This window comes from Sceloporus undulatus, chromosome 3, assembly GCF_019175285.1.
Source record: "Sceloporus undulatus isolate JIND9_A2432 ecotype Alabama chromosome 3, SceUnd_v1.1, whole genome shotgun sequence".
Taxonomy (NCBI): domain Eukaryota; kingdom Metazoa; phylum Chordata; class Lepidosauria; order Squamata; family Phrynosomatidae; genus Sceloporus; species Sceloporus undulatus.
Window position 1 is genome coordinate 146120802 of NC_056524.1, and position 18263 is coordinate 146139064.

Here is an 18263-nt window from a genome sequence, read left to right on the forward strand (position 1 = left end):
TGTAGGTCTCTGTCTGCAGCTTGGGGGTGTTCCTAGACTCGTCACTCCAACTGACAGATCAGGTGGATGCGACAGTCAGGAGCACTTGCTATCAGCTTTGGCTGATACGCCAGCTGTGCCCCTTTCTGGAGCAGGGAGACTTAGAAACAGTAGTACATGCGCTGGTAACCTCTCAACTTGACTTCTGCAACGCACTCTACATGGAGCTACCCTTGTGCCAAGTTCAGAAACTTAAATTGGTACAAAATATGGCAGCCAGGCTTTTTAAAGGCTTCCAAGTTGGTAATATGGTGGATCTCGTCCGGCAGGCCTTTCTAGACTAGGTTAGATCCATTAGACTTGCCTCCCCCTCTATTATCAAAATTGATTGATACCATCGCCCCCATCCCCTTCTCCTATAGAGGAAGACTCATTTCTTGCGCTAATCTGCCCGAAATTTTAGTGTATTCCTATTGGACAATTTAAAATGTTTTGATGTTTAATCTCTTTTGATACTCTATACCATTAGAATCTGCTTTGATTCCTTTGTGAAAAAGCAGAATACAAATAAATATTATTATTATTATTATTATTATTATTATTATTATTATTATTATTCCATTTTCATTCTTTCTTCAGCTGCTATAGAGTTCAAAATGCAAAAAATGATTTGCCAAGGGGAGAAGAGAGGAGGCGGGCTGAATCTTGCCCTTCATTGTAGGGTCAGGGAAAAGCAACCTGCTACAACTTCTATCTTGTGTGTTGTTCCGCATTCATAATTTTTGCCATCTTGACTATGCACTGATGTTGCTTGGCAACATGTGTGTCAGTGTTCATCTAGGAAATGTTGCAGGGTAAGACTTACTCAGATTTAAAACTGAGTTTTCACTATTTAATAACTTGAAATATTATTCACGCAGCAATTTGTTGATTCTTTGTAATCTGGAAAGCAATATTTGATTTTCAAAATGATTAATTCATTCAGATAACCTGGCTTGCTGGCTTGCTTCAAGCCCAGAATAGGCCTTATTTCCAAAGAGAAAGTGACACTCTTTCTTTCTTTCTTTCTTTGGAATAATATCTTCCCTTGGTCCTCATTGTGTAGTGTGTGTGTTTGTGTATAATCTGTGTGTGTGTGTGTGTTTGTGCGTATGTGTACACACACACGTATATAAATTTTGGGTGTGACAAGTGTTTTTATTTTAAATCATGATATTTATCCAGTGTTTCCTAGATCGTTATTTTTATTTTCCTATGACATGAATGAGATACATATTTAACTGGAATACTTTAAAAACTTTTATTTTTTTCACAGTTTCTTTGTAAAATGAACCAAACTAGTAATTTTCTGAAAATAGACCAAGTTTGCTAATCAGTCCTGAACTTGCATGAAATTGTTTGGGATATCAACCAAATTGTAAATATCAGCTTGGTCAAATCAATTCATAAATGTGTACTTGTCTCTCAGTCACACTGTTTGGTGACTGTGATCAGGTACATGGATTTGTACAGCACAACAGACAGATAAACAGTCTGACAAACATTTTGAATTATAATGTAGATGATGTATTTGGTAATATGACTTAATCATGTGCATATGCTCAGAGACAGACACAGACACACATTCACACCACCATCAAGAGATAAAACATATTAGTGTAACAGATGTTATGGATATTTTCTTTGAGATTGTTATTAATTTTAACACAATCTAATTTACAATCAAAATAATACAGTGGGCCTTTGATATCCACTTGGGTTTGGCTCTAGGACACCCTGTGGAAACCAAAATCCATGGATACTCAAGTGCCATTATATACGGTGGCATAGTGAAATGATGCCCTTTATATAAAATGGAAAATCAAAGTTTGCTTTTGAGGAATTTATGGTGGAATCCGTGGATGTATGGATACAGTGGGCCAACTGCATACAATCAAAGATAGAGAAAATGGGAGGGGGGAGAAGGAGGGGGAGAAAGAAGAGAATGAGAGAGATATACAACTATCCCCCCCAATCCTGACTATAATGAAAATAAAACTTAAAAAATTGAAAAAATATTATTCTACTATTACAGATCCAACTAAAGAATCCTACTAAAATTACTAATGGGCATAGCCACATACATTAGTAGACATCTAGTTGCTCAAAAAGTCCATAAATGTTTTCTAATCTTTCAAAATTCTTCAATTGGCTTATCCTTTAGAACCCACATCAATTGGGCCATTTTGGACTGACTCAGCAACCTTAGCAATCTATTCTTCCATCATCGGTGCTTCAGTCCCTTTCCAAATTTGAGCCACCCTCCCCATCTCCCCCTCCCTCCTTCCCGGCCTCTGAGGAGGCCTCGGCCCCGTGGGCTCCTTCCCGGCCTCTGAGGAGGCCTCGGCCCCCTCAGAGGCCGGGAAGGAGGAGGAGGCTGCCCGTGCGTGCCCCCACGGGCTCTTTCCTGGCCTCCTCAGAGGCTGGGAAGTAGGAGGAAGCCGTTTGCGGGCGGCCCTGCAGGCTTCTTCCCGGCTTCTGAGGAGGCCTAGGCACTGCAAACCATGAAAGGAAACAGTATAGTCACTTCAATCATTTAGTTGACATAATTAGGAAAATAACAATAAAATGAGAAAAACCACAAAGCAAAATCCTGTATTAAGTGATTCCTGAGGAACAAATACTGAAAATCTCAGTATGGCTCCATACTGAACTCCTTCAATGAGCCCTGATGCTGGGCATGGTTTGGAAAGCTATTGGGAATGCTTTGATTGAGAGTTTCTGCATAGCAGGGGTTGGACTGATGGCCCTTGTGATCTCTCTCCAACTCTAAGATTCTATGATTCTATAAGAAAGAACTGGTCAGACAGACATCCTAGATAATATACACTACACACGGCTTCCTGCTTAGGGGAAGCGCGAGATGAAAAAAACAATGGTGCGCGTGGGCCACGCTGACACCACATGCACTGTACACACACTTCATTGTTTCCTTTGGGGCACAAGCATAAGTGGATTTTTCCTAACGCAGGGGGGGGGCGCCGGAATGGATCTCCCCATAAGGTAGGGCCCACTGTACAATTATGTTTCAAAGGTGCATGCATCCATGAGAAATTAGCCTCTCACTTTGAGATGCCTCTCTGGCCCTTGGGTAAAAAAAAAAAAGAAAAAAAGGAGAGCCAGGTCCCAAGATTGGTAATTTTTACTAGTTCTTGGAAGGAGAATCTCTCGCCTGCAGGCTTAATCCAGTTCCCATCGACCGATGGAGGATCTAGGGAAATGTAAGGTCGAAGGCTTTCATGGCCAGCATCCATAGTTTTTTGTGGTTTTTCAGGCTATGTGGCCATGTTCTAGCAGAGTTTCTTTCGACGTTTCACACAGCATCAGATGCCAGCCAGAGATGCTGGCGAAATGTCAGAAAGAAACTCTGCTAGAACATGGCCACATAGCCCGAAAAACCCACAAAAAAACTACAATCTAGAAAATGTAGGATTCATCAACTTTTCTGACTGGAATGCAAGATAGTAATAACTCCAGTATTTCTAATGTATAGAACAAGGGAATTTTCCCAAAGCAGACACATTTATTATTGGGTGGCTGAGCAGAGTACTACCTGGCCATATCTCCATCAGGATTTCAAAACAAAACAGCAGGAGAAATGTGAGGTGGGCAAAGTGCCAGATGAAGAAATGCTCCGGCAGCCAGTGTCTGGGTATAAAATTGCTTTAGCTCTACCCATGCTGTGAAGGCCCAGGTGATGTAAAATGAATGCAGCCTTTCCCTTGATGACATTCAGACTACAGTGGGTAAGAAGAGGGGTATTAAGCTGGCATGACTGCATTCCTTCTCAAGTAATATAAATTCTAAAACGGATAGTTTTTCTGGGGAAAAATTCTTTATTCAATTGTTATATTGTTTATAAGCATAATACACACATTTTCCATTTTTTCTGGCTTCTCTTCTTCAGTTCTTCTACTGTGGGTAAAGGCCTTAGGAAGTGGTACAAAACTCACAGCAACCAAGATGGCAAAGGTCTGTAACAGAATGATCCTCAAAGGAGAAAGGAAAAAGCAGAGTTTTAAATACTTCTGAAAGTAGCTACTTACATAAGAACATATATAAGTTATAACTGAGTTTGTTGGTTTCACAGTCAAATTTATCATTTATGAGAAGGGCTATTCGGGAACTAAATTTTAACCATTAATATAATATAATATAATATAAGATAATATAAGAGACTAGTTTGAATGCCAGGGGGTGGTAAGTATACAGAAAGTATGCAGTTTCTATAGATGGATAAGAATGTCCTTCTATGATTCAGTCCTCTATGAGTCTTCTGTATAATTGTTTTCCTGCTACCATTATCTGCTTCCCCAGTACTGATTTTGAGTTCTACATTTATACTTCAAAGGCAAGATCATGATATAGAGATAATTATTTTTGGAAAGTATTGATGTGATTTTCATTCTAATGTTTGCTAAGTGGAAGAATGTAGCAGAGCTGAGCTCATAACTGCAACTGTTAACATGTTTCCCCTATGGATATGCTTACAATATAAATTGGGCAATGAGAGCTGCAAATGAGGCCCACATTTACCTACCAATGAATAATCATTTTGTGCTTGTAAAGTCTCCCAGTATTCCATAATCCTGTTGTTATTTTTTTTCTGTCTGAGATTGTCATTGGGAATGTTCATGCAACGGAACATCTGTATGTGTTTTTTAATATGTACCTCTTTATGAAGGTAGGGAGGAAATAAACGTATTTCAGCATGCCACTCTTAGAGATAATTCCTCATATAGTAAGAATGTTTTTTCTGTCTCCTCTCACTGATAATATTAGGGTAGAGGGTAGAGCTCCCTCCTCAATATGACAACCCTTCAAATATTTAAACAGGACTACCATATCACCTCTAACCTTTTTCTTCTCCAGGCTAAACATCCCCAGCTATGTTCCTCATAGGAAATGTTAGAAGCATTTTTAGGGAATGGTAGAATAGGAATGATCTTTTCTTAGAAAAACTTCTCTATGTAAATAAGAGAATAAATAACTTATATAATAACTTCTCTTTATAAATTTACCTAATTGCCCTATCTGTCACCAAGGAGGAAACATGGATGAAGAATAAACCAAGAAAAGGTGGGGATGGTAGTAAACTGGATGCACTGTGGTGTAATTCTTAATAAAACATATAGTGAGCTTAAACCATCTGAGGGGCTGCATGATTCCTACCTTTGCTCTTAAGATGGTGGTCGGGGGAGGGCTCTTAGTCTTGCCAGGCCAGGCCTCGTCTCTCCCCCCTCAGATGGTGGTCGGGGGGAGGGCTCTTAGTCTTGCCAGGCCAGGCCTCGTCTTTCCCCCTCAAGATGGTGGTCGGGGGAGGGCTCTTAGTCTTGCCAGGCCAGGCCTCGTCTCTCCCCCTCAAGATGGGGTCGGGGGGAGGGCTCTTAGTCTTGCCAGGCCAGGCCTCGTCCTCTCCCCTCAAGATGGTGGTCGGGGGGAGGGCTCTTAGTCTTGCCAGGCCAGGCCTCGTCTTCCCCTCAAGATGGTGGGTCGGGGGGAGGGCTCTTAGTCTTGCCAGGCCAGGCCTCGTCTCTCTCCCCCTCAGGATGGTGGTCGGGGGAGGGCTCTTAGTCTTGCCAGGCAGCTCGCTCTCCCCCTCAAGTGGTGTCCGGGGGGCTCTTAGTCTTCCGTGCGGCCTCGTCTCTCCCCCCTCAAGATGGTGGTCGGGAGGAGGGCTCTTAGTCTTGCCAGGCCAGGCCTCGTCTTCCCCCTCAAGGGGTGGTCGGGGGAGGGCTCTTAGTCTTGCCAGGCCAGGCCTCGTCTCTCCCCCTCAAGATGGTGGTCGGGGGAGGGCTCTTAGTCTTGCCAGGCCAGGCCTCGTCTCTCCCCCTCAAGAGGTGGTCGGGGGGAGGGCTCTTAGTCTTGCCAGCCAGCCTCGTCTTCCCCCTCAAGATGGTGGTCGGGGGAGGGGCTCTTAGTCTTGCCAGGCCAGGCCTCGTCTCTCCCCCTCAAGATGGTGGTCGGGAGGAGGGCTCTTAGTCTTGCCAGGCCAGGCCTCGTCTCTCCCCCTCAAGATGGTGGTCGGGGGAGGGCTCTTAGTCTTGCCAGGCCAGGCCTCGTCTCTCCCCCTCAAGATGGTGGGTCGGGAGAGGGCTCTTAGTCGGCAGGCCAGGCCTCGTCTCTCCCCCTCAAGATGGTGGTCGGGAGGAGGGCTCTTAGTCTTGCCAGGCCAGGCCTCGTTCTCCCCCTCAAGATGTGGGTCGGGAGGAGGGCTCTTAGTCTTGCCAGGCCAGGCCTCGTCTTTCCCCCCAAGATGGGTCGGGGGAGGGCTCTTAGTCTTCGCCGCAGGCCAGCCCTCGTCCTCCCCCCTCAAGATGGTGGTCGGGGGAGGGCTCTTAGTCTTGCCAGGCCAGGCCTCGTCTCTCCCCCTCAAGATGGTGGTCGGGGGAGGGCTCTTGTCTTGCCAGGCCAGGCCTCGTCTCTCCCCCTCAAGATGGTGGTCGGGGGGAGGGCTCTTAGTCTTGCCAGGCCAGCCTCGTCTCTCCCCCTCAAGAGGTGGTCGGGGGAGGGCTCTTAGTCGTGCCAGGCCAGGCCTCGCTCTCCCCCTCAAGATGGTGGTCGGGGGGAGGCTCTTAGTCTGCCAGCCAGGCCTCGTCTCTCTCCCTCCTCAAGATGGTGGTCGGGGGGAGGGCTCTTAGTCTTGCAGGCCAGGCCTCGTCTTTCCCCCTCAAGATGGTGGTCGGGGGAGGGCTCTTAGCCTTGCCAGGCAAGGCCTCGTCTCTCCCCCTCAAGATGGTGGTCGGAGGAGGGCTCTTAGTCTTGCCAGGCCAGGCCTCGCTCTCCCCCTCAAGAGGTGGTCGGAGGAGGGCTCTAGTCTGTGCCAGGCCAGGCCTCGTCTCTCCCCCTCAAGATGGTGGTCGGGGGGAGGGCTCTTAGTCTTGCCAGGCCAGGCCTCGTCTCTCCCCCTCAAGATGGTGGTCGGGGGAGGGCTCTTAGTCTGCCAGGCCAGGCCTCGTCTCTCCCCCCTCAAGATGGTGGTCGGGGGGAGGGCTCTTATTCTGCCAGGCCAGGCCTCGTCTCTCCCCCTCAAGATGGTGGTCGGGGGGGAGGCTCTAGTCTTGCCAGGCCAGGCCCTCGTCCTCCCCCTCAAGATGGTGGTCGGGGGGGAGGGCTCTTAGTCTTGCCAGGCCAGGCCTCGTCCTCCCCCTCAAGATGGTGGTGGGGGGAGGGCTCTAGTCTTGCCAGGCCAGCCTCTTCTTTCCCCCCTCAAGATGGTGGTCGGGGGGAGGGTCTAGTCTGCCAGGCCAGGCTCTCTCCTCCCCCTCAAGATGGTGGTCGGGGGGAGGCTCTTAGTCTTGCCAGGCCAGGCCTCGTCTCTCCCCCTCAAGATGGTGGTCGGGGGGAGGGCCTTAGTTGTGCAGGCCAGGCCTCGCTTTCCCCCTCAAGATGGTGGTCGGGGGAGGGCTCTTAGTCTTGCCAGGCCGGCCTCGTCTCTCCCCCTCAAGATGGTGGTCGGGGGGAGGGCTCTTAGTCTTGCCAGGCCAGGCCTCGCCGTTCCCCTCAAGATGGTGGTCGGGGGGAGGGCTCTTCTTGCCAGGCCAGGCCTCGTCGTCTCTCCCCTCAAGAGGTGGTCGGGGGGAGGGCTCTAGTCTGCCAGGCCAGGCCTCGTCTCTCCCCCTCAAGAGGTGGGTCGGGGGGAGGGCTTCTAGTCTTGCCAGGCCAGCCTCGTCTCTCCCCCTCAAGATGGTGGTCGGGGGGGGGCTCTTAGTCTTGCCAGGCCAGGCCTCGTCCTCCCCCTCAAGATGTGGTCGGGGGGAGGGCTCTTAGTCTTGCCAGGCCAGGCCTGCTCTCTCCCCCTCAAGATGGTGGTCGGGGAGGGCTCTTAGTCTGCCAGGCCAGGCCTCGTCCTCCCCCTCAGATGGTGGTCGGGGGGAGGGCTACTTAGTCTTGCCGGCCAGGCCTCGTCTCTCCCCCTCAAGATGGTGTCGGGGGGAGGGCTCTTAGTCTTGCCAGGCCAGGCCTCGTCTCCCCCTCAAGATGGTGGTCGGGGGGAGGGCTCTTATCTTGCCAGGCCAGGCCTCGTCTCTCCCCCTCAAGATGGTGGTCGGGGGGGAGGGCTCTTAGTTGGCCAGGCCAGCCTCGCCTCCCCCTCAAGATGGTGGTCGGGGGGAGGCTCTTAGTCTTGCCAGGCCAGGCCTCGTCTCTCCCCCTCAAGATGGTGGTCGGGGGAGGGCTCTTAGTCTTGCCAGGCCAGGCCTCGTCTCTCCCCTCAAGATGTGGGTCGGGAGGAGGCTTAAACCATTGTTCTATTTGTATAAAATGTAACCAGACATATTTACCTCCCTAAGTTTTTCTTTTTTTATTTTCTTTTCCTATTTTTAATTTCATCCAATTTTCTATTTTGATCTATTTTCCTTTCCTTTAATCTTTATCTAATTAGTCTTTTAAATTTTGGGGAAGGATTTTCTGTTATTATTGGGTTATCATTGAGTTTTCATTCATTAATCCTTTTATATTTATTCCAAATTCTAATATATTTTTCATAGATGGGTTTTTCAATTCTTTAATTTCTTTCCTACTAATTTCTTTAAAGAAAATTTCTCTATTTTCATAACTATCTTTTTCCCCCCATTCTAACCAATCCAATCTGGTACATCCAACATACCTTCTATTACATATCTTAATGGTTGGCTTCATAATATCCTTTTATATTAGGAGGCCTAACCCTCCCTTTTTCTGAGACTCATACCAAAATTGTTATTAATCTACTTTTTCCTTCATTAAATATACATTTAGTAACTGTTGCCATTTACTTAATTCTACTCTCGATATTTTTACTAGTATCATTCTGAATAAAAAAATTATTTTGGTAAAATTTTTCATTTTGACAATTGCTATTCTCCAAACCATGATAATTGAATTTTCTTATATTCTACTAATTTTTTTTCAACTTCTTCCCGTACTACTAAAAAATGTTTCCCTTCCATTTCCTTTACGTCTTTCGTTATATTAATTCCAAATATTTTATATTACTTTTTATTCTTATCCCTAACTCTTTTTGTTTCATAAACTCCAATTCTCTTTTTTTTGTATAATTAAAAAACATCAATTTCTGATTTATTCCAATTAATTTGAAGTCCTGTTATCTCTCCAAATAGATTCAAATTGTACTGTCTTTGTTTTCTAATTCCAAGAATTCAATTATTTTGAATTGATTTGTTTTGTTCTGCTGTACACCGCTTTGATCTATTTTGGAAATGTGGTCTATAAATAAACTGTATTATGATTATTACTATTAAGAGACCAGTGCCAAGAAACCACTTTCCAAGTGCCACTGGTCCCTGTAGTGGTGCTGCCAAAGATACAGCTGACAATGCCTGCAGCATCAAAGCTGTATCCAAAGCAGCCAGACACACCTTCATCTGTGTTTCCTTCTTGGTGACAAATAGGGCAGGCATGTAGTTGGTCCCAATAATATACTAATAATATAAGTATACAAAGGGATCTTGTAGCACCTTTAAGACTGAGTGAAAGAAGTTATAGTATTAGCTTTCATACATTAGTCTACTTCCTCAGTCTATGAAAGCTTATTTTACAACTTTTTTCACTAATTAATTAGTCTCAAAGGTGCCACAAGATCCCTTTGCATAATAATTAGTAAGGCTCTGAATTAGTAATATAAGTTTATGAAGACTGAAAGGTATGAGCAGTCATTTTAATTTACTATTATTTTCCCTCATTATGGACCTTATCACACGGAGCCTTACCATGGGCAAAACGTTCCTGAAGTGTTTCTGAAGTGTGAAGGTGTGAAGCGTGAAGCGCATCATGCTTCTAATATGTCATTGAGGCATCTCGCTTCTCTCCTGTTGTGAAAGCGTTTGCCAAGAAGCCATTTTTTTAATAACAGAAAATCCTGTTATTAAAAATGACTTCTCCACAAATGCTTTGACAACGGGAGAGAAGCGGGATGCCTCAATGACGTTTTTGAAGTGCAACGTGCTATCACACCTTCACACTTCAGGAACATTTTGCCCATGCTTTACAGATGATAAGTGCCTTTGTGTGATAATCCGTCTTTCTCTAGCTCTTTGCTTGATTTCAGTCTTTGAATCTCTCCTTCCCAAACGCAGCAGTGCGGAAGTGACGTTCTGGCGCCGCGCAAGGGTGCCCAGAGCGCCCTTTCTAAGGCAATGGAAAAAACTCCGAAACGGCACTACTTGCAGGTTTGTGTTGCTGGGCGCAGCCTTTAAACGGCTGCGCTAGCGACACAAAAAGAGAAAGGGGCCCCTTTCTCTTCATCCCCGCCTTTTGCTGCTTCCCCGCGGCCTGGAAAGCGTCAGATCGGGGCGTTAGAGGCTACCGCTGTGGCAGCTGAGGCCCTGATCTGGCGGGGAAAGGGGCGGGAACAGGCCGCCCCAAAAGGGCAGTCTGTAAACCGCCAATATTATGAAAGTGAACTCTCTGAAAGGCCAAGAAGACAGGGTAAGCAGAAAGTGGGTCCAAGAAAACAGAAAGAGTTGTGACAGTGAAGTTATGGATACTTGTATTTGTATCGGTTGTATCGTTTTTTTCTATTTTTATGATTCAGAAATAATAAAGATTGTCTAAAAAAGAAATATCTGTTTTGCAAATTGGTAGCTTGGTTGATATTTCTTGTACTGTTTCATGAGATAATTGTTTTTGTTAAATCAGAATCTCATTTTTCAATGTTTTCTTATTTGGTTTTTCTTAAATTTCTGTTCTTTCTTCCTTAATCCTGTTGTTATTTTCTCTATTTTTCTCTTCTATTCTTTTTCATCAATAGTTCTTGCTGAATTAGCAGTCCTTTTGCTACTCTATTTCCTGCCTGCCAGATTACATCCATTGGTGTACCTTTGTCCATGTGTTCTTGGAAGTATAGTTTAAGTTCAGTTTTTATTTTCTTTACTATGGCACGGTACATACCACCCAAAAAGGGCAGCCTGCTGGCGCCTGTTTTTCCTCCACAGGGAAGCCACAGCCACCAAACCGCGTGGCTTCCCTGCGGAGTAACAAGTGCACCACAGTGCGCCACTGGCACACTCATTACATTAACACCGTGTGCATGCCACGCGGTGCTTGCGTAACAATGGCGGCGCCCATATGTACATGCGCCACCATTTTGACACCCTCGTCACGCGCTAGGGTTAAGGGGCATGTGGAAGCGCTGCCCCAAGGCAACCCTAGCCCGTCACCATGACGCCACATAGGGCCGGTATGTACCGGGCCTATATCTTTGTTCTTCAATAAAGAAACTTTTAATTTCCATATATATTCTCATTTCTTTATTTTTAACATTAATAAAATAGGATTATAGTCTGAGAATCTCCCTGGGAGTGTTTCCATTTTCTGAATCTCCCTGTTCATTAGTCTAGATATCAAGAACATGTTGATTCTAGGCATATCAGAAAAGAATGTATAATGTTTCTCCTCCCCATATTTAAATCTCCAAACATCTAATAGATCTAAATTCCCTATCAATTCTTTTGCTGTTTGGGGCAGTTTACCTTGGTTTGGTTTTTTTACTTTTACTTTTAGATGTTCTATCAAGATTGGGGTCTACATTCCAATCTCCCATGTTGATTTTCTTTTCATAAGTCATATATTGTTATTTCCTCTAATAATTTCATACAAAAATTAGATTTATTTTCTATTGGCACCAACCATATACCAATATGGTTGGTATAAACGGCTGCGCTAGCGACACAAAAAGAGAAAGGGGCCCCTTTCTCTTCATCCCCGCCTTTTGCTGCTTCCCCGCGGCCTGGAAAGCGTCAGATCGGGGCGTCAGAGGCTACCGCTGTGGCAGCTGAGGCCATATATACCATATATACCAACCATGAGGGTTTTGTCCCCTGAAGTTGTAGCTCTTCTGTAATATATTGACCCTCACAGTCTTTGAAAATCACTTTAGCTACTATTCTTTTGCTAACATATCGCTACCCCTTTCTTTTTAACTTTCTCATTTGTTGTTGTAAATATTTCTCCCAATTTATTGTTTTTTAAGTATTTGACATCTTATAGCCTTATTCTTGAATAAAGACCCTATTGCCTTCTGTAAAAAAGCTATTATACAAAATCTGTCTAGCTGCACATTAGAATACTGCCTGTGGTAACCTTTAAGCTTTCATTTTAGAAATCTTTGTTAAAACATTTCAGAGCAAATAAATTGATACTTTCAGCATATGAGGAGCAACTATGTAGGTCATACTGCCTTAGGGGAAGAGATGGGCCAGAAAACCTTGAGTCCAAACTTTAGGATCTCACCTCATGTATGAACAGAGACTTTTCTGCCACATCGACCTCTTCATCAGCAAACGAGCCCTCTTTGATATTTACAAATAAAATGCATTTGAGATATTTTGGTTATTTATATATGAAAGCAAATTAATAAGCTACAAACTTTTCAGTTTAACTTTTTGTGCAGACCAAGCACAAGAGTAAGCCCATATCAGAACAGGACTCATACATACATAAGTACAGTGGGACCTCAGTATTAGTTGAGGATCTGTTCTGGATCCCCCCACAGACACCAAAATCTATGGATGCTCAAGTCCCGTTTCTCCCAATGGCAGTGTGTGTATGCAGCCATGCCACCATTAGGGACAACGGGACTTCAGGTAAGGTTCCATTTTCTCCAATGGCAGCATGTGCCGTCATGAGGGACAACGGGACTTCAGGTAAGCCTCCATTGTCCCTAATGGCAGTGCATGCATGAGGCTGCACCACCATTAGGGACAACGGGGGCTGTCCTTAATGGCGGCACAGCCACGTACATGCACTGCCATTGGGGACAACACAGGTTTACCCTCTACAGATGTTTGAATCTGTGGATATCAAGGTCCCGCTGTATGTTTTAGATAAAGAACCAACTTTCCCAGCTGAGCTTCAGTTTTAAGCATATGAAAAACAAAGTTCGAGAAATGAAATGACATCAACAAACTCCAGAGAGTTTGAAGTTCATATCTCAAAGTACATATGTTATTGTTCTTTAAACAAAGACATACATACATAAGCAAATATGATATTATGGCTCAGGTAGATGCGATGGTCAGAAGCACTTGTTTCCCCTCATATCCTGCTGCCTTTTGTCAGCTGCGCCCATTCCTGGAGCTGGGAGAACTTAAAACAGTAGTACATGTGCTGGTAACCACTTGACTTGACTTCTGCAACACGCTCTACATGGGGCTACCCTTGTGCCAAGTTCGGAAACTTCAATTGGTACAAAATATGGCAGCCAGGCTGATCACGGGCACATCCAAAACTATCCATATTACACTAGTTCTAAAATCTCTCCACTGGCTGCCTATCAGTTTCCAGGCAATGTACAAGGTGTTGGTTCTAACCTTTAAAGCCCTACATGACTTGGGTTCTGGCGACCTGCGGGAGCGCCTACTTCCATATAATACTCCCCACAAACTTCCGTCCTCTGGGAAGAATCTGCTACAACCTAAGAAGACCAGACTCTCTGTGGTGAGCCAGAGTACCTTCTCATCAGCTGCTCCCAGATTCACCATATTACCACCTTGGAAGCTCTTCCAGCAGGCCTTTCCAGACTAGATTAGATCCATTAGACTTGCCTCCCCCTCTATTGATACTGATATCAAAATTGATTGATACCATTGCCCCAGTCCCCTCTCCTCTAGAGGAAAATTCATTTCTTGCACTAATCTGCCCAAAATTTTAGTGTATTCCTATTGGACAATTTTAAAGTTTTTGATGTTTAATCTCTTTTTATGGGTTGATCACTCTTTCTATGATTGAGGGAGGGTTGGGGTTTGGGGTTTTTTTATTGCAATTTTTAATTGTTTGATGTTTTATTTATACTGTTGGAATTCGCTTTGATTCCTCTGTGAAAAAGCGGAATACAGGGATAGGAGAGGCAAGACTACTACTACAAACATTTCGAAGAAGTTTTGATCCACCCATTAAAAGAAACGTTCAATGATATAAGAAATTTTGGAATCCCAGACTCTAGGAAAACATTCTGCTACCCAAAGAGAATAAAGAAAAAGATGACCCGAAGAACTTCAGACCCATACCATTACTCAATAATGACTACAAGATCTTCACTACAGTCTTGGCAGAGAGATTGAAAAAAATCTTGAACGGTACAATACACGAAGACCAATGTGGCTTTCTGCCAAGAAGGCAAATGAGAGACAACATGCGAATAACACTGGATGTAATCAAATACTTTGAACACCACAATGATAGAAAATTAGCTATGATCCTGCTAGATGCAGAAAAGGCCTTTGATTGGGTCAAGTGGTCGTTTTTATTAGACACAATTAAAAAAATAGATATAGGCACTATCTTTGAGAACTGGATCAAAAGGATTTATACGGAGCAGTATGCACAGATAATACATGAAGAAAGATCTGAAACCGTAAAAATAGAGAGGGGAACAAGGCAAGGGTGCCCTCTGTCACCCCTTTTATTTATTTTATTACTAGAAATATTAAATAATCAAATAAGGATGGATAGAACAATAAAGGGAGTTCAGATTCAAGAACACAGTTTTAAAATTCGAGCATTTGCGGATGATATTATTTTATACTTAGAAGACCCAACCGGCAGCATAAATCATCTAAATAACATACTACAAGAATATGGATTACACTCAGGGTTCAGAATAAACCAAGAAATAAACAGTAATAATGACTAAAAACATGACGAAAAAAGAAGAAAAATATTGCAAGAAAAGTCAGGTTACAGAGTGGAAAAAAAGCTAAATACTTAGGAGTAGTTATAACAGGGAGAAATATTGACCTATACCATAATAACTACAACACAATCTTTAAGGAAATCAAGATGGATCTGGAAAAATGGTCAAGATTGAACCTATCCTTCTTTGGGAAGGTGGCATTAATAAAAATGAACATCTTACCTAAATTTAACTTCTTGTTCCAAAATCTACCGATCCTATCTATCCCAAATAGAAAAGTGGCAGAAAGAGATAAATAAATTTCTCTGTAGTGGGTACAAGGCTAGAATCAGACAAAAAATATTAACAGATAAAAAAAGCCTAGGAGGCTGTGCGCTTCCCAATCTCAACATGTATTATCTGGCAGCCTGTTTAAGTTGGCTAGAAGATTGGTTCAATCTGAATAATGAAAGACTTTTGACTTTGGAAAGCATCCAGTTAAATTATGGATTCCACACCTTTCTGTGGTATAACAAGCTCACAGTAAACAAAGCCTGCTCCCACCATTTTGTAAGGAATGCCTTACTGAAAGCATGGAATAAAATTAAAACAATGTTCTACTACAAACTACCCTTGTGGGTTTCCCCACAAGAAGCTCTCTTTAAAAGAACCAAATATTACAAGATGACTAATTGGATAACATATAGGGACATTTTAAATAAAGAAGGAGAACTTAAAACAAGCGACCAATTGAGGGATGAAATCAACTTAAATGACTGGTACCTATATAGACAACTGGCAGAAAAATATAGATTAGATGTAAAAAATGAAAGAATCAGTAATCAAGAGACAGAGCTGGACACTATTATATCTGACAAAAAATCAAGACATATCTCCAAATATTATGAAATTTTGATAGACAGGGATCTGTAACAAGATACAATAAAAGACACCATGCTGAAATGGGCCTCAGAGACAGGAAGAACAATTAAGCTTGAGGAATAGGAAAAAAACATGAATGACAGTTACAAATTCACTCTATGTCAAAACTATAGGGAAAACTTTTTCAAGATGCTCCATATATCACCTAATAAATTGAATTTTATATATAACACTGGATCGAGTGCTTGCTGGAAGTGTCATAAGATTAATGCAAACTACATACATATATGGTGGAAATGCAAGGAAGCAGAGAAATTTTGGCAACAAATACGTCAAGTAATGGCAGAATCTCTACAAATTCCGGTACTGTGGGACCCACTCCTATTTCTCCTAAACATGACAGCTGCTCTGGAAATCAAAATAGACCAGGATAAAAAACGAATAATACTATACATGGTAACAAGCGCGAGAATCATATTCGCTAAGCATTGGAAAAGGCCAACCACACCAACAGTGATTGAATGGCTTAACAAATTATATGAGGCTATAGAAATGGATATGTTAACTAATCTTATGAAAGAAAACAAAGGAAAGAATACTAAAGATAAGTTCAATGAAAAAGAATGGAATGGTGTTAAAAAGTACATTGAGAAGAAGCTAATAAAAGAAATAACCTAATTCCAATCAAAATCAAATAGTACAAAATAAAGCAAAGCAAAATAAAGATCAGTAGAAAACAAACCAGGTTAAACAAGAGAGAGACAACAATTACCTTTCCTACATGCGTATGTATATGTACGAGTGCACACATATATATTAGTACGTATGTATACTTATATATTTATAGACATAAATATTAAGGAGTGTGTATATGTCTGTGTGTGTGTGTGTGTGTGTGTATAAGCTTGAAAGGGAAAAATGAGGAAGGAGGAGGGAGAGGAGAGAGTGAAGAAATAAAGGAGAAGGATAAGAAATTATGAGGGAAATATACAGTGGTACCTCGGGATACGAAATACCCAGGTTACGAAATTTCCGGGATACGAAAAAATCCCATAGGAAATAATTGTTCCGGGTTACGAATGTTTTTTCGGGTTACGAAAAAAAATTTGGTGCTTTTCGGCGCTATTTCACACGAAATCGCGGCTTTTCCCCATTAGCGCCTATGGGTTTTCGGCTTACGAAGGCTTTTCGGGTTACGAAAGTGGCCGCGGAACGAATTAATTTCGTAACCCGAGGCACCACTGTATATCTCTTGGGAAAAGAAATAAATATATCTCTTGACATTTGATCTGTTGTAATATAATTATTATGGTGCTTTCTGCACCGGTATTTGGGACGTCTGGAGGACGTCCTATTTTTAAAAAGGGGCGTCTCTTATAGACGCCCCTGTGCCTAATACGGACTCCGTCCGTACAAGATGGTGCTGGCCCTTCTACATGGCCGGCGCCATCTTTGCGTATCGGACGCTGAGCGTCCGTACGCGTCGCGTCCCTTGTGACGTAGGGAGTGCACCCCCGGCGCCTCGCTACGTCGCAAACGCGACTGAAAAAGAAGCTCCATTTTGGAGCTTCTTTTTCTGTCTGCACGGGAGCCGCGCCGTGTGGAGGCTCCGGCTCCCCTGCAGACTAACCGGCGGCGGCGGTTTGTATCCCGCCCATGGATGATAGAAATGTCAAGGAAAAAGCAACATGGGATATACAGTAAATGAAATAAAACATGTATGTGTGAGTCAGGGTGACTCAGCAGAAGCCAATTGGGAACCACACAGGTGTAAATAGTAAGGCAATTAACAAGTCCTGAGTGCCAAGGACAGAAATGCAAAGTGAATAATTGGACACACCTGACAATTGTTAAGTGGTCAAGGCTGAGATGATGAAATCATTAATTGTAGGACGAACCAAAAGAACCAATGAGAATGGTGTACACGCCTACTGGGTGGAAACAGACAACAGTGGGTGGTATCTTGCATTGACTATAATAATGACTATGAATCCCAATGTATTTTGTGGGTTGTAGTAGTGGGTAGTAGTAGTGGGTAGTAGAGTATTGTTGTGTTGGATAGTATTGGAGCTGTATATAGTAGAATAAAGTAGATCTTTTATATAAGACTACTGAGTTGTCTGGTGTCTTGGGTGACGCTACAAGAACCAGCTGGATCCTGAAGAAGGGTGAAGACTTCTGTGGAAGCAAGAGTGAGAAGGCTTGGAGAGTTTGTCGGGGTCTTCAGCCTATTCTCTGTAACTCTGCTAAGCTATAACCACTGGCCAAAACTGGTCAGCGCGGTGCACAACCAGGTGGTGAGTTCGAGCCAGAGGTGAAGAGCTACAACTCCCATCATCCCTGACAAGAAATACAACTATAAAGCTTAGAGTCAGGGGAAAAAAGGACCTAGATGGGAAATCAAACAAATAGGAAAGGATAGAAGTATAAACACCGCCCAGGAAGGGGAACAAAGCAATGAGATAAGATACATGTAACCCAATACTATTTGTCACAATTTAGGCCATATGTATCATATGTGATCTACCGTATTACTGTATTGTATTTGTATTGTATTGTATCTGTGTGGTGTATGTAAGGTATTGTCTTGTTAAATTTTGTTTAAATAAAAATTTTGAAAAAAAAAGAAAAAGCAGAATACAAATAAATATTATTATATCTGTGTGCATCATCGGTATGTATTATAAACTGTCATGAGTATCACTCAACTAAAACCTGGATTAAGAAAATCTTCTAATAGGAATGTCATTTC

General features: G+C 43.1%; 2 protein-coding genes across 8 annotated transcripts in view; one reads left to right on the top strand and one right to left on the bottom strand.

Moving 5' to 3' along the window:
- Positions 1-18263, top strand: part of CBY2 (chibby family member 2) — a 96222-nt gene that overhangs the window by 45028 nt on the left and 32931 nt on the right. The window lies entirely within an intron of this gene.
- Positions 1-18263, bottom strand: part of LOC121927159 — an 89071-nt gene that overhangs the window by 43608 nt on the left and 27200 nt on the right. Inside the window, exon 1 of one of the 7 annotated variants that reach the window (XR_006103147.1) lies at positions 3894-3989. The exons of the other annotated variants lie outside the window; for them this stretch is intronic. The gene's annotated coding sequence lies outside the window, so the exon portion shown is untranslated. Of the gene's footprint in view, positions 1-3893; positions 3990-18263 lie in introns of those variants that run through there. 7 annotated transcript variants of the gene reach the window in all.